General features: G+C 48.3%; 2 long non-coding RNA genes across 2 annotated transcripts; both read right to left on the bottom strand.

The window, feature by feature from the left end:
- Nucleotides 1-760: 760 nt before the first annotated feature.
- On the bottom strand, nucleotides 761-1,892 carry LOC135284781 (uncharacterized). Its single transcript, XR_010349938.1, has 3 exons — nucleotides 1,648-1,892; nucleotides 1,328-1,535; nucleotides 761-1,010 (listed from the first exon to the last, which is right to left on the bottom strand). It is a non-coding gene; the product is annotated as an uncharacterized LOC135284781 (long non-coding RNA).
- A 2,144-nt stretch (nucleotides 1,893-4,036) lies between these two features.
- Nucleotides 4,037-5,043, bottom strand: LOC135284782 (uncharacterized). Its single transcript, XR_010349939.1, has 3 exons — nucleotides 4,894-5,043; nucleotides 4,604-4,781; nucleotides 4,037-4,286 (listed from the first exon to the last, which is right to left on the bottom strand). It is a non-coding gene; the product is annotated as an uncharacterized LOC135284782 (long non-coding RNA).
- Nucleotides 5,044-12,248: the final 7,205 nt, after the last annotated feature.

The raw sequence follows: 12,248 nt of genomic DNA, 5'->3' as shown, positions 1-12,248 counted from the left end.
TTCTTGTTCTTGCAGAATGAATTCAGCAATAAAATAATCCTCTCTCTTGGCATTAAAATACTTTAGTTTCAGCTCTGCCCCAGACTGTCAGTGTCAAGTATTTCTCGTGGTGCTTGGGGGTAGGTTCTCCCCCTGGAGCTCTCTGCAGGTTTGTGCTAATTCAAGATGTTCCCTCAGGTTCAGATGTTTTGCTGCCCGAGCAGAGTGTGCAGAACAGGGATTACAAGCACTGACATTTGCTGCGCTAGAAAGTGCAAGGGACACATTTGTGCCAATGAAGGTCACACCTTGAACTAGGAGGATCAATTCTTGTTGTGCTCAGAGGAGTCTGGGGAGAGAGGGGGTTTCCAAAGGAAATCTTGGTCCATGTAGGGCTGAGGCTCCCTCCAGGCTGGCTCCAGCCCCTCAGGGTGCCCAGGAGCAGGGCTTGCCCACAGCCCAGTGCTCCCTCCTTAGCCCTGGGGATACCCAGGGAAGAGCCATGGCTGAGGCTCTGCAGGAGCACACAGGCTCAGCCCTGCCCCAACATGGGATCCATGGGCCAGGGCACGCTGGGCTTTGCCCCTACAGCTCCCAAGTGTGTCCAGAGAAACTGCAAGGAGAGGCTCACCTCTGTCAGTGGGACCCCTCTGTGCACAGAGACCCCCACTCCTGGGGAGGCTGTGCCAGGGACCTCCAGCCCTGGGAACCTGGAGCAAGTGGAAAGCACAACTTTGCAAAATGCTGCCTGTGCCTGAAGCAAATGCAAGGAGAACTGGGGTGTGAAAAGTAAAATTTGTTTATTACAGAAGAACAGCAGCAAAAATACAGAACATATTTACATTGTAAGAATATTTGTAACAACAACAATCGATAGAACATATATAAAGAAAAACCTACCTAGCAAAACTATGGGAAACGTATTTACAGAAGTCAAAAATAGCCCTACAATCTACATACTAAAGAACAACAACAAAGTGTAGAACATATATACACAAGGGTGGTGTCTCTGTCCATGATGTCCATCGCACCTGGAAGAAAAGCAAATGCCACGGTCACTCCAGTCAGGCACAGAGGGCTCTTGCATGTGCCCCCAGGCTGGCACATGCTGGCCCAGCAGCAGGACTCTGCTACCAGAACTGAGCCTGGCTGGGTCTGGCATGGAGCTTGTGTGGAGCAAAGCAGGCACAGGACAGGCTGTGGATGGCCACCAGAATCCAGTGCCCTGGGTACAATGTCCCTGAGCAGGGCGCACCCAGCCCAGCCCCAGCCTGGCAGCAGGAGACCCACTCTGCCTGTCCTGCTGCTGGCATTGGTCTTCATGCCAAGATCAGGGCCTCTTCCTCACCTTTTTAATCAATATCCATGTCCTCAATGGACTCTTCCATATCCACATCCATTTCTTCTTCCTCATCAACATACACGTCCATCTCTTCTTCCTCCTCCACATCCACATCCATCTCTTCCTCTCCAGGGTCTTCTCCATCTATTTCCATCTCCTCCTCCGTATCAATCTTTGCATCTACCTCCATCTCCTCCTCTCTGTCTGGGACAGCCTGCAGAGGCAGCAAAACCTCAGAGTGGGGTCCCTGTCCCACTCCATCCCCACAGAGCTCCAGCCCACCCGGGCAGGTGTGGGGTGTCCACCTCCATGGAATGGCACCATACCATCCTCAGGAGAAATGGGAGCATCCTGCAGGGCTGGATGATGAAATCCAGACACTAAGGATCTTTCAGGACTGAAAGGGTTATCAGGGGACAGGTGAAAAGCAGAGTGGGCAGAAGCAGGGTGAAGAGCATGCGAACACAGCGGCCAAGGGTTGTGTTGTGCCCTTTGCTGGGTGCTGGACGTTCCAGCTGGAGCCTGGGCTGTGACATCACAGTTCCCAGGCTCCATCTGAACTGGACACTGGAGACCATGGAATGATGGAGTCCCTGCACGGTTGGGCTTGGAAAGGAGCCTGAAGAACAACATCTTGTTCCCAGCTGAGCAGTCTTCCCCCAGAGCGTGCTGCTGAGAGCCCTGTTCCCAAGGATGGGGCATGCACAGCCTCTGTGCACAGCCTGGGCCAGTGCCCCACCACCCCCAGTGGAAAAGAGCAGCTTCCTTAGATGCAGCTTCCATCAACCTGCTGCAGTTGAAAGGCATCCCCCCTTGTCCTGTCAGCACAGGCCCTGCTGAACACTCTGTCCCCTTCTTTCCTGCAGGACCCTTCCAGTCCTGCACAGCCACAGTGAGGCCGCCCAGTGTCTCCTCTGTCCAGGCTGAGCATCCCCAGCCCCACTTGCCCAGCACTCAGTCACATCAGGGCCAGTCAAGGCTGCAGGGTAGCAAATAGCATCAGGAACTGAGAGATGCAAGCTTTAGACCCACGCTTGCCTCTAAATGTTCAAAATTAATAACAGCGGAGAGGAAGATGTTGGGACACTAGTTCTGTTCTAACTGGTGATTTCTTTTTCTTCTTTTCTGTCATGCTGTCCCAGGTTTTTCTGTTTGAAAGGAAGCTTGGCACAATGTCCATTGTCTTCTCCATTTGTGAAACAACAAGCAGAGTCTGGGCAGGCTGATATGCAGAGCAAACCTGAAAATATACTAGTGATCCTGAGCCTGGTGGATGCAGCTAAACCCAGCCAAAAGCAATTTCTGGAAAGCTGATCCTGGTTTACATTATCTTGAGTTTGGCTTTGCCAACTTCACCAGTCATTTATAAAAAAGCAAACAAAAAACTCAAACCAAATCAGACAAAAACCCAAACAAACAAACAAACAAACAAACAAACCCATGCAGCAAACCAATCAAACAAATAGATAAAAAACACCAAATAAAACCAAAGGAAATGAGGACTTAGTATTAGTTGTGAGGATAGCACAGCAGGCAAATGGCTGCTTGCCACAGGATCACCATCAAAAGCCACATAGAACAGCTGCTCCAAAATATACCCAACAGGAGAAAAAGAAAAAGTGATGCATGGCAACATTGGGGGCAGCTCCACATTCAGGTGGATCCAGCATTCCCCACCCTCCAGGCTGCTGTTTGCTCCTGATGAAAGCCTTTTCCAGGACTGTGGCCCCTCTCAGTGCAGTGTCAGTCACTGCCAGAGCTCTCAGCTGAGCCACTGGCATTTCCAGAGTGACATCCAGCCACAATCCTGCTGCCTGCTGAGCACCTGTGGAAGATCCTGAGCATCTTCATGCCTAGCAGCACAAAACAGCTCAGGATTTCTCTGAACTGCTTTTCAGGGGAGGTTTCCATCTCCCCATGAGATCTGTTCATCCCTCAACATTTATGACTTGATGTACAATGATGCATTTGGGTTCCTTCCTTCCTCCTGTGTGCCAGTGAGATACCATCCATGTGAATGGAGGATGTTGTGTGCACGGCAATGTATTCCTGGCTTGCCATTTTGCTTCACTGTCACTCAGCTGAACATGGTCCTTATCTAAGAAGGACTTAGAACTTGCAACAAGTGATAAATTAACCTTCTCCACTCTCCTTAGCATGGGTGTGATGAGTGTTAAGGAAAGAAGTGAGCGCTTGCCAGGATGGGAGCTTGTTCTTTGCCAGGGAGGAGGGAGAAAATCTTGCTTGGAGTAAATAAAGCAACTCTGCATCCCCAGGAAGAGAAGCAATTAAATGTGTGAGTGCTGCATGGGATGATTTGCACAAGGATTGTCTACTAAGGAGGAATGTTCCCAATAAACCATGCTTCTCCTGACCTTTATTTTTCTGGGTTTCCACCACATGATAGAAGAGGCTCTCAAGGAAAAAAAGCAAAACACCTTGTGGGGAGACGTTTTTTCCTTTCTTCAGACTTCCTCTTTCTTTTATTCCCTCCAGAGCTCTCACTTCATTTCTGCTGTTGTTTGGAGCACGTGCTTCCCTCTTTCCTAATCCCCTGGGCTTCTTTTGGCTCTGGGTGTCTTGGACACCTTTAATTGTGCATTTTTTTCCCCTTCATCTACTTCTGACCTCCAGCCCTGGGAACCTGGAGCAAGTGGAAACTACAACTTTGCAAAATGCTGCCTGTGCCTGAAGCAAATGCAAGGAGAACTGGGGTGTGAAAAATAAAATTTGTTTATTACAGAAGAACAGCAGCAAAAATACAGAACATATTTACATTGTAAGAATATTTGTAACAACAACAATCGATAGAACATATATAAAGAAAAACCTACCTAGCAAAACTATGGGAAACGTATTTACAGAAGTCAAAAATAGCCCTACAATCTATATTCTAAAGAACAACAACGAAGTGTAGAACATATATACACAAGGGTGGTGTCTCTGTCTGTGCTGTCCATCACACCTGGAAGAAAAGCAAATGCCACGGTCACTCCAGTCAGGCACAGAGGGCTCTTGCATGTGCCCCCAGGCTGGCACATGCTGGCCCAGCAGCAGGACTCTGCTACCAGAACTGAGCCTGGCTGGGTCTGGCATGGAGCTTGTGTGGAGCAAAGCAGGCACAGGACAGGCTGTGGATGGCCACCAGAATGCAGTGCCCTGGGTACAATGTCCCTGAGCAGGGAGCACCCAGCCCAGCCCCAGCCTGGCAGCAGGAGACCCACTCTGCCTGTCCTGCTGCTGGCATTGGTCTTCATGCCAAGATCAGGGCCTCTTCCTCACCTTTTTAATCAATGTCCATGTCCTCAATGGACTCTTCCATATCCACTTCCATCTCCTCTTCCACCTTCACCTCCACCTCCATCTCCTCCTCCCCAGTGTCTTCTCCCTCCGTCTCCATGTCCTCCTCTCTATCAATCTCTATATCCACCTCCATCTCCTCTTCTCCAACTGGGACAGCCTGCAGAGGCAGCAAAACCCCAGAGTGGGGTCCCTGTCCCACTCCATCCCCACAGAACTCGAGCCCACCCGGGCAGGTGGGGGGTGTCCACCTCCATGAAATGGCACCATACCATCCTCAGGAGAAATGGGAGCATCCTGCAGGGCTGGATGATGAAATCCAGGCACTCAGGAGCTGTCAGGAATGATCGGGGTATCGGGGGCATAAGAAGAGTGAAAGGCGAGGGCAGGAGCAAGGTGCAGAGCGTGTCAACACAGCGGCCAACGGTTGTGTTGTGCCCTTTGCTGGGCGCTGGACGTTCCAGCTGGAGCCTGGGCTGTGACATCACAGTTCCCAGGCTCCATCTGAACTGGACACTGGAGACCATGGAATGATGGAGTCCCTGCACGGTTGGGCTTGGAAAGGAGCCTGAAGAACAACATCTTGTTCCCAGCTGAGCAGTCTTCCCCCAGAGCGTGCTGCTGAGAGCCCTGTTCCCAAGGATGGGGCATGCACAGCCTCTGTGCACAGCCTGGGCCAGTGCCCCACCACCCCCAGTGGAAAAGAGCAGCTTCCTTAGATGCAGCTTCCATCAACCTGCTGCAGTTGAAAGGCATCCCCCCTTGTCCTGTCAGCACAGGCCCTGCTGAACACTCTGTCCCCTTCTTTCCTGCAGGACCCTTCCAGTCCTGCACAGCCACAGTGAGGCCGCCCAGTGTCTCCTCTGTCCAGGCTGAGCATCCCCAGCCCCACTTGCCCAGCACTCAGTCACATCAGGGCCAGTCAAGGCTGCAGGGTAGCAAATAGCATCAGAAACTGAGAGATGCAAGCTTTAGACCCAGGCTTGCCTCTACATGTTCAAAATTAATAACAGCGGAGAGGAAGATGTTGGGACACTGGTTCTGTTCTAACTGGTGATTTATTTGCTTTTTCTTCTTTTCTGTCATGCTGTCCCAGGTTTTTCTGTTTGAAAGGAAGCTTGGCACAATGTCCATTGTCTTCTCCATTTGTGAAACAACAAGCAGAGTCTGGGCAGGCTGATGATGCAGAGCAAAACCTGAAAATATACTAGTGATCCTGAGCCTGGTGGATGCAGCTAAACCCTGCCCAAAGTAATTTCTGGAGAGACGAGCCTGGTTTACATTTTGTTGAGTGTGGCTATGCCAACTTCCCCAGTCATTTCTAAAGAAGCAAACAAAAACTCAAACCAAAACAGACAAAAACCCAAACAAAGAAACACACAAACAAGCCCACGCAAACCAATCCAACAACTAGATAAAAAACCCCAAATAAAACCAAAGGAAATGAGGAGTTAGTATTAGTGGTGAGAACAGCACAGCAGGCAAATGGCTGCTTGCCACAGGATCACCATCAAAAGCCACATAGAACAGCTGCTCCAAAATATACCCAACAGCAGAAAAAGAAAAAGTGATGCATGGCAACATTGGGGGCAGCTCCACATTCAGGTGAAGGATGAGCATGCAGTAGTACAGATCCAGCATTCCCCACCCTCCAGGCTGCTGTTTGCTCCTGATGAAAGCCTTTTCCAGGACTGTGGCCCCTCTCAGTGCAGTGTCAGTCACTGCCAGAGCTCTCAGCTGAGCCACTGGCATTTCCAGAGTGACATCCAGCCACAATCCTGCTGCCTGCTGAGCACCTGTGGAAGACCCTGAGCATCTTCATGCCTAGCAGCACAAAACAGCTCAGGATTTCTCTGAACTGGTTTTCAGGAGAGGTTTCCATAACCCTGTGAGATCTGTTCATCCCTCAACATGTATGACTTGATGTACAATGATGCATTTGGGTTCCTTCCTTCCTCCTGTGTGCCAGTGAGAAACCATCCATGGGAATGGAGGATGTTGTGTGCACGGCAATGTATTCCTGGCTTGCCATTTTGCTTCACTGTCACTCAGCTGAACATGGTCCTTAAGAAGGACTTTGAAGAAATGGGTAGGAATTTTGGCTCTGAGAGGAGCAGAAAGCATATTTTCTAGACCACATTGCCAGCAGATGCCGTTTCCCTGGCAGAACAGTGATTGCCACTCATCTTCCTGGGAAGAATATCAAGACACATTCAGAGATCCCAGGTTCAGCTGGCCTTTGGCTTTGTCTACCTCATTTCACACATCCACTTTCAAGGGCCATTAGAAGAGGCACATGTTTGCCTTGCTACCCAGAAGTGCTGTAGTTATTCCCAGGAAAAAAAAAAAAAAACCAAAAAAAACCAAAAATTGTCTGTCCTGTGGTGTGGTAGAAATCCCATCACCGTTGTGACTCTGTGAGTAAAGACAACCGGTGCTTTTGGGGGCTGTAACAGCTGAGGGTGTGGCAGAGCAGGTTTGATATTCTTTTTAGACTCCTGAAAATATTGTTCCCAAAACAATCTTTCTCTCCTGTCTTCTGTCATCAACTGTGGAACAGAGGAAAAGGATCAGAGGTTTGTTTAAATTTGCACTTATTTTTAAGTCTCCAAATAGTGTCAGCTCGATGCGTGATATTTTAGAAATTGGATGAGTAGCAGCTATTTCATCCCAGCGAGAGGTGGGATTGAAGACTTCCAACAACAGAAACACTGGATGTGCAAGAGCTCAGTTTTCCACCCCTCACACAAGTAACTTGCTGTACTATTTTCAGCATCCTCAGACAGATCAATTAAAATACTGCTCCAAACAACAACAGAATGAAAATGTTCCACAAAATGGGAAAAAGGAAGAAAAGTGGGCCGCAGCCCTTTCTGAAGAGCTCGTGTTGATTTTGCCAAGTCAGATGCAAACAAGGTTTGCCATATTTCTTTCCTAGAAAAATGCAGCTATTGAATAGAAATCTATCTCTGAGGCTGCTAAGTTTGCTTGCGATTTTAGACCTGGGAGGAGCAAAACAGGTTCCAGAGAAGCTGTGGTTGTGTTGGCCTTGGAAGTGTTCAGGGCCAGGTTGGATGGGGCTTGGAGCAACCTTATTAGTGGAAGGTGTCCTGAGTCTGGTGAGTCCCTGAAAAGAAACTTTTGGTTTTCCTGAAATGCTGCCTTTGTAAGGGGAGGTCACATCTACCCCACGTAATTTGAAATGCCCTGAGCAGAACCCAACTGTTTTTTCTCACAGGTGAGGAGGGATTTTCACTTGTATTTTATGGGGGATTTTGACAGGGCAGAGTGTCCTAGCTTGTAAAATATACACGTATTCTATTTTGCCATCTGTTGGGGGTTGGGCAGTTTTTTCTTATCTCTTTCAGGAACAATGACACTGCCCAGAAGACAATGTCCTGCTAATGAGCTATATAATGTCCTGGCTTGTAAAATAAGCATGTATTCTTTTTTGCCATCTGTTGGGAGTTAGGCAGTTTTTCTTATCTCTTTCAAAAACAATGACACTGCCAGGAAGACAATGTCCTGCTAATGGGCTATTGAATTACTCACTGTGGCTGGTAAGATTAGTTACATCATCCCATTGGGAGATGCTCCACCCAGAGGGAGGAGCCAAGCATCCCTGCCACTATAAAACAAGCACTTCTGAGACCACAGACAGCCTTCTTCGCTGGATTTCCGAGAAAAATCAGGAACTGAGGCCCAGCTGCTCCTTCGCCGCATCTTCAGAAAGGATCTACACCCTTCTGCAAATCGCCGCTCCAAGAGGAGCAGCCACCATTTGGCTAGACTGCTGTCAGCACCCTGACTTCTCAGGGTGCCAGGTTTTTCTCACTCTGCCAGTAGTTGTTTTGCTTGTGTTAAATTACATTGTTATTTTTTTTTTTTTCTTCCAGTAAAGAACTGTTATTCCCGTTTCCCATATCTTTGCCTAAGAGCCTTTTTTTAATTCTGAAGTTGTGATAATTCGGAGGGAGGGGGTTTACCTTCTCCATTTCACAGGAGGCTTTTGCCTTCCTTCACAGGCTCCTGTCTTTTCAAACCAAGACAGATTTTGGCGCCCAACGTGCGGCTCGAGGGCATTGAGAAAAAAAAAGGGATTAACAGTTCTTAGGTAGCTTAATTTGTAAGTACCACCATGTGGTCCAGTTTTCCCTGGTTTGGGTGGCATGTGGTCGCAAGTGTATACTTCCCATTTACAGGCCCTTATCTAAATATGGGTCCTATAACTAAAACCACTGTGTCTGTTATCAAGTTTGTCCTCTGGGTGAAGGATTCATGGATCTTTAATTTCCTCTAGATGGCAAGTACATGGATTCAGAGCTATCACACACTAACTGCATGTTTTTAGAGTTACTTTAATAATAGTACCTACTGTGAAAAAATGACACAGAGGAAAACTTTCTCCCAACCTTTTAACCATCTTTTTAGGTCTGCACCACCAGTTTTCGAAGGGTTAAGATCCACTTTAAGTGCTAATGATATCATACAATGAGTGGTGTTGCTGATATGCCTGTTATGTTTAGCACTCAGAGATAAAAGAAGATTAACCTGGATAACTACCCTGACACCTACACCAGAGACTAGGGGTGCTGCTGCAGAGCCTGACACTACCCCAGAGACTGGAGATGCTGCTGCTCCAGAGCCTGACCCTGCCCCACAGCCTGCCTCAAAAACAAACCACCCAGATTGGGTGAGGGTGCTGGTTAAGGAGATGCAGGAGATGCAAGCGATGCTGAAAGAGTGCATTTCACCCGCTAGTGAGAAGCCTGCCTTTTGCCTTGAAGAGAGACAGTCTAATAGTACAGCTGTGGAACCCACAAATGTTACAACTGTCCAGGTTCCAACTGAACCACAAAGGCAGTCACAGCCAGCAGCAGTTGCCCCGGTAAAAACAAAGAAGTCTAAGATGAAAGCAGAGCACCCAGATAGAGATAAGAATGGAGGAACCTCACAATCCACAGGGGAGCCAAAAGTTGTGATCATCACTGAGTCCCTGACGTACGAAAGTCTCCGTAATCTACACAAAGACATTGTACGATGAGGGCGTGAGGCTTATACTACCTGGCTACTCCGGGTCTGAGACCTTATAGGTACAGGCGTGCAGCTGGACGGTAGTGAAGCAAAGAACTTGAGACCCTTAACCCAGGACTCAAGTATGAATCAGATTTTTGTAAGGGAGCCAGGATCCCTTTCTCTCTGGGAGCAGCTTTTAATGAGTGTCAGAGAGAGGTTTGTCCACAGGGAGAGAATGCAGGAACACCACCATAGAATGCGTTGGAAGACCCTGGAAGAAGGGATCCAACAGTTAAGGGAAGTGGCAGTATTAAAGGTACTCTTTGGGAAGGATGGACAACATAATAATGACCCCGACAAGGTCAGGTGCACAGGGCAAATGCTGTGGAGTCTGGTAAATCTGGGGCCATCTCAGTACACCACTTTCATTGCAACAATTGATGCTAACACTAACCAAGAGACAGTGGGCTCTGTTGCCAACAAACTTAAGAATTATGAGAGTATGATTAATGGCCCAATGCAGGCTCATATCTCAACTGTAATTAAGGAGTTCAAAGAAGAGATGAAAGAAAAAATGAAGAAGGTTAATGCAGCACCCGTACGAGTCACAAGCCCCAAAGTCAGAGCCCAACATTCCCCAGCTAGAGAAAGAAGGTACACCCCAAGAACTAATCTGTGGTTCTTCCTGCGTAACCACGGGGAAGACATGGGGAAGTGGGATGGGAAACCCACTTCTGTCCTAGCAGCACGGGTCCGTCAACTCAAGGAAGGAAACTCTAACCGGGGGAATTCCACCAAGGTGAAAGTAGCCTCAACCTCCCATGACCAAGCTTTTAGATACGATCTGTCAGATCCCCTTGAAAGAACCTCTAGTATGTATACCCAGGAGAGGAATAATAACCAGTGTTAGAAAAGCCCTGCCTCTAGCCAGGGAGAGGCACGGGAAAACCGGATCTTCTAGACGGTGTGAGTCCGATGGCCTGGCACATCAAAGCCACAAAAATACGATGCCCTAGTTGATACTGGTGCGCAGTGTACCCTGATACCATCAAGACATGTAGGGGCAGAGCCTGTTTCTATTGCTGGTGTGACAGGGGGATCACAGCAATTGACCCTGGTGGAAGCCGAGGTGAGCCTGACTGGGAAAGAGTGGCAGAAACATCCTATAGTGACTGGCCCAGAGGCCCCGTGTATTCTGGGCATAGACTTCCTCCGGAACGGCTATTACAAAGACCCAAAAAGACTCAGGTAGGCTTTTGGCATTACTGCTGTAGAAGCAGGAGACATTAAGCAATTGAACACCTTGCCTGGACTGTCAGAAAACCCGTCTGCAGTAAGACTCCTGAAGGTAAAAGAGCAACTCGTACCAATTGCGACCTCGACAGTGCACCGCCGGCAGTATCGGACGGATCGAGATGCCGTGATCCCCATCCACAAAATAATTTGTGAGCTAAAAAGCCAAGGGGTAGTCAGCAAAATCCACTCAGCCCCATCTGGCCTGTGCGCAAATCTAACGAAAAATAAAGATTAACTGTAGATTATCGTGCCTTAAATGAAGTAACTCCACCGCTAAGCGCCGCTGTACCAGATATGCTAAAACTCCAGTACGAGCTGGAGTCCAAGGCAGCGAAGTGGTATGCCACTATTGATATTGCTAATGCGTTTTTCTCCATTCCTCTAGCAGCAAATTGCAAGCCTCAGTTTGCTTTCAACTGGAGGGGCGTGCAGTACACCTAAAACCAACTGCCCCAGGGGTGGAAACACAGTCCCACTATCTGCCATAAACTAATCCAAACTGCACTAAAAAAGGGTGAGGCTCCAGAACACCTGCAGTACATCGATGACATCATTGTGTAGGAGAACACAGCGGCAGAAGTGTTTGAAAAAAGTAAGAAGATCATCCAGATACTGCTAGAATCTGGCTTCGCCATCAAGAAGAACAAGTCAAAGGACCTACCCGAGAAATCCAGTTCCTGGGAGTAAAATAGCAAGACAGATGGCGCCAGATTCCCACTGAAGTCATTAACAAGATCACCGCTATGTCCCCACCAACCAGCAAGAAAGAAACACAAACTTTCCTAAGTGCCATAAGTTTTTAGAAAATGCACATTCCCGAGTATAGCCAGACTGTGAACCCTCTTTACCTGGTTACCCGCAAAAAGAACAATTTCCACTGGGACCCTAAGCAACAACAAGCCTTCACCCAGATCAAGCAGGAGATCACACATGCTGTAGCCCTTAGCCCAGTCAGAACGAGACCAGAAGTCAAAAATGTGCTCTACTCTGCAGCCGAAAACAATGGTTTGTCCTAGAGCCTTTAGCAGAAGGTACCTGGTGAAACTCGAAGTCGACCATTAAGATTCTGGAGCCGAAGTTTCAAAGAGTCCGAAGCCAACTACACCCCAACAGAGAAGGAAATCTTGGCTGCCTATGAAAGAGTTCAAGCCGCCTCGGAGGTGATTAGCACAGAAGCACAACTCCTCCTGGCACCCCGACTACCAGTACTGGGGTAGATGTTCAAAAGAAAAGTTCCTACTACCCACCACGCCACCGACGCCACATAGAGCAAATAGATTGCCCTCATTACCCAGCGCGCCCGTATTGAAAACCT

Source organism: Passer domesticus, chromosome 21, assembly GCF_036417665.1.
Source record: "Passer domesticus isolate bPasDom1 chromosome 21, bPasDom1.hap1, whole genome shotgun sequence".
NCBI classification, from domain to species: domain Eukaryota; kingdom Metazoa; phylum Chordata; class Aves; order Passeriformes; family Passeridae; genus Passer; species Passer domesticus.
The sequence above is the reverse complement of the archived record's forward strand: the minus strand, read 5'-3'. Positions and strand labels throughout refer to the sequence as shown.